Source organism: Netta rufina, assembly GCF_964035555.1.
Source record: "Netta rufina genome assembly, chromosome: 3".
In the NCBI taxonomy this organism is placed as follows: domain Eukaryota; kingdom Metazoa; phylum Chordata; class Aves; order Anseriformes; family Anatidae; genus Netta; species Netta rufina.
The window spans coordinates 110,076,002-110,080,595 of record NC_140125.1 but is presented as its reverse complement, the minus strand read 5'-3'; positions in this window follow the sequence as shown (position 1 = coordinate 110,080,595).

Sequence of the window (4,594 nt, the reverse complement as noted above, 5' to 3'; positions counted from 1 at the left end):
CTCGCAGGGTGGTATGAGAAGCTGAAAAGTCCTTGACTTAATGTGGGCATTCCTCAGCCACAACCAAAACAGTGGCATGTTACCAACATTAATTTTCTCCTAAATCCAAAACATAGCACCACAGCAGACACTATGAAGAAAATTAACTCTATTTCAGCTGAAATCAGGACAAGCAGTTCCCCAGAAGCCTCTGGGAAGCCCTTTAACATTCAGACTTTGTATGCGAATGCAAAAACACTTGCTACCAGCTGTAATCACTAGGATTTATCACTGAGGGAAAAATGTCTGAATGCCTCTGAGATCCATGTCACAGGTCTAGGGCCAGGAACTGCTGGAGAAGCCAGCAGAGACACATGTGCTTGTACATTAGGCTCTTCTCATTTATGAGCTTCACAGTTTTCCACGTATCCCACAAACTTCTCATGAGCGTCAGATGTACTGTTGAGACACAAAGGACTGGATCGTCCTTAGTTATGCACCTTTTTCTCATTCTAACAAATTAATAAAATTAAGGGGGGGAAACTGTTCATTGCCTGGTATAACAGACAGAAAACGGTAAGACAAAAAAGCACAAGTCCCTAAGAAGAACAACTTACAAAGAATGAGACCGTAAACGCCATTACTGTTTCCAGACTAAAGACATTGAGCTAAAATACCAGTGAGGACCCTTGTTATCCTTTTTCCACAGCACAAGCTTTTACCGGTTTCACGGATGAATTAAAAGAGCAGTATTGATCCACACTGGCTGTCCTTTTCAGTGCAAACATTGCACTGGACAGGCAGGCACACAGTGTTTCTTAGCTTCAGAAGAATATACAAGGCAGCATCCTTTTCTGCAGTTTATTCAGGGAAAAGGTGCTACTAAAATGTCATGCTGAAACCATCATTCAATGCTTGTCACAAGCTAAGGCTAAAACACCAAGAACTAACTTAAACTTGGGCTGCAGTAATGAGTTGGTTATTTTCAAAATCAAAATCTAACTTATGGCTCTATTTGTTCTTCTTTCAATTGGCAATAAACTGAGTTCATAAAATTACAAAGGAGCTTTGGAATTGTAATCCAGTTAAATCAGCACTTACAGGGATTCAGATAAGTGAAGAATTTTCATTAAAAAGGAAAAAAAAAGTACTGTAATAAAAGTCTTCTTTGGGACATCCTCCCCACCACTATCCTTTAAACATACTGATATACTGACTGACAGCAATTATACACTAAATTTATATTGTACATTTATCATCTCACAAACTACGAGGTCGATTCGTTTCCCACTAAAGTAAGAAGTGAGAATCCTCTTTCCCTTTGCAGCACTTTTTGCCCCTGTATCAGGGAGATGTCTGTGCAGAAGTCTGCATGGCAGTTAACACCACTGGAAACAGCCTCAGCTCTTCTCAGCACAAGGGGAGGAGGTAGAAGAGAAGCAAGGAGCAGCATGAAGCTATCAGAAGCACCTCCAATTTTTGGCAAACTATCCAGGCTGTGTCTTAACTCCTCCATGCAAATCAAAACTGTTCATAGATTTTTCCTGAGTTGGTTATCTGCCTCCCACAGGTAACTTGCTTGTAGTTACATCAACATCAGCAATCAATTTGTTAGGCTCAGAGAAAAATAAAATGCAGAGGAATATAAAATGCCCCCTATATGGGGCAGCAAATTGCTAATATAAAGTTGTACAACACTGTTACATACAAGACACTTTTTTGTCCATAAATCTTTTATCTTTTTATTAACTTTAAACTGTCATGAGGCAGATGCCTTCAGCTCCGTGCTTTGGAAGCAGAACCTGAGACTTGAGGGGTGACCCGTTCAGCATCACACAGCAGGCCAACATGTTCTACTTCAACATCTCCAAATCTATAAAGTCTCTGTCTTTGCTTTGCTTTTTGTGAGAACTGAAAGAGGAGAGAGACCAGCAACCCTCTGCACAGGTTGAGCCCCAAGCCTGTCATTAGAACAGCACTGGGCTGGAATGAATAAGCACATTGAAGAATTAACCAGTTCTTAAGATATCAGCTGGCATCTAAATTGCTTGTCCACACTGATGAACAAATGACAAAAATGTGCAAAAGTGGAGGAAAGAATAGGGAAGCAAAATTCTTTCTAACTCAGATGATAAGTAACCTGTCCTCCTTAAACCCGCCACACGTTGTTCTCTCCACGTGCAGTTAGTTGGTTCCCTCCCCATCCCCCACCCAGAAAAAAAAAAAAAAAAAAAAAAAAGTCATCTATTAGTCTTTTTAGTCTTTACCCCAAGACAACCTTCTTCAGAGCACATGCGACTCCAACAAAGTATCACAGAATCACAGAATTTCTAGGTTGGAAGAGACCTCAAGATCATCGAGTCCAACCTCTGACCTAACACCAGCAGTCCCCACTAAACCATATCCCTAAGCTCTACATCTAAACGTCTTTTAAAGACTTCCAGGCATGGTGACTCCACCACTTCCCTGGGCAGCCTGTTCCAATGTCTAACAACCCTTTCAGTAAAGAAGTTCTTTGTAAGATCCGAACTAAAACTCCCCTGGTGCAACTTAAGCCCATTCCCCCTCGTCCTGTCACCAGGCACGTGGGAGAACAGACCAACCCCCACCTCACTACAGCCTCCTTTAAGGTACCTGTAGAGAGCAATAAGGTCATAGTAGACGTATCTTCAGAGCACACACACCTTGCCAGCACAACCTGCTGGGCAAGAGGGGACAACTACATTTCATTTCTTGCTGCTGCTGAATCAGAAATATGTGGCAGAACAGATATCAGTGAGGGAAACAATTTAGAGGAATTAAACTGAGTGAAGCCTTCCACTTCCAGTCCTCTACACCAATTTTACCAAGAACTTACCCACATAGATGATCATGCTTGCTTCAGACTTATCCTAGCTCCTTGCAGAGCAGTGCTTGAAGTTCAAGGTCTCAGGCTTTATCTGTAACACTGCAAATGACCAGATTCCAGAGCAAAGAAAGCTCCAGAACAAGAACATTGGCCACATTGGATTTAAGGTAAAAACCTCATCTTTCCAGAAGACAAATCTATTTTGAAAATAAGATGAGTGTAGAATGAGCTCTCTCAGAAACTAAGGACCAACACGGTCAACACCATCTTCCTTTCCAAGCAAGATACATATTTTAAAGGCATCTCTTGTAGAGCAGAACAATAAATAAAAATAAATATAATAATAATAAATTCAAGCATCAGATACAGAATTTATTTCCAAGAAAAAGAAAAACAAAAAAAAAAAAAAAACAAAAAAAAAAAAAAAAAACAAGTTATCCACAAATAAGAGATGACAGCAGTTTAACACACTATTGTTAGGACTCTAGATATATTATGAATGATAGGAAGACAAGACAGAATAGAACAGATTCAAATAAAATGGGAATAGAGTATAAAGGGCAGTGTTATTAAAATATGGATAAAATGAAAGGGCCCAGAGGGAAATGATGGAAAAGAACAAATGGTGGAGAAGCAAATTGGGGTCATGGCTTGGAGCAGCTGAACACCTGGCATCATCTGGTGCAGAACCATTGACTGTAACAGGTCAAGGACTGCTGCTCTCAGCTGAGGGTTTGGCCCTCTGCACTGAACCAGACAGAGGCAATCAAACAGGCCTGGCCTTCTGGGGGTGTTCTCCCCTCAGGAAATAAAGAGGTGACACAGGAAGAGAATAAGGATGATTCCACAAATGACAAAGGAGAAAGCAAAGTCTAGACAAGGAGAAAGAAGCTAAACAGAAAAGAATGGAAGGAGAACAAGAAAGAAGAACAAAGAGATGGGGCAAAAGCAAGATAAGAAGCAAATATCCACAGGTTAGTGGAATACATTTCATTTATTCATGAGCACTGTTTTATTATGTATCCTTGGCAGACATCCCATAACTGAAAATTTGCAAGGCAGAGAATGATGCGAGTTTAGAGACTTGAGCCTCGTTTCTAGTCATTAGCCTTGGGCAGGTCTTTTTAATATACGCACCCCAGTAGCAAGTAAACAAGTTCTTTAAATCAAGAGCCTTTTGACAGGAGGCGCACGGTAAACAAATGGACTTAGCCACAGCCAGAGAGGGATTCCGGGAGAAAAGGCAATAAGCAAGCCTGGCCACAACCTGTTCATGAGTAACCAAGAGGACAGACAGGCTGTTGGGAAAGACATTGCCCAACAGGCTGTACTCTGCTGCTCACTCTGACCCTAGCTTGTGTCAGAGCATCTGTCTTTCATGCATGCTCCTGGCTAACTGGCATTTATTTTACCTGGGAGTGTGCAGAGCTCAGCATGCCCAGCTGGCACGGAGGAGGGATGCTTGCAGTGCGCAGCCCAGGAATGGTGGCAGCGGTGTTTGGCAGCTGTCCCAGCACAGAGGCAGGCACCGTGTCCAACACCAGCTTCGCTGGGGGCTCCGCCAGAAAAAAGTGCTCACCCCTGGCACATGCATCAAGGCTGAATTGGGAAAGACCAGCCATCTCCATTCCCCATATGGGTATAAGGTGCCTCCACAGCTTGGTTCAGTCGCTGCTGAACTTCGCTTTGCATTAAGGCTGAGCCTGCCCCATAGTCCTGGCACTAACAGTTAATGGCGGGTTTTACTTTGCCTGTAGCTGTAGTTCC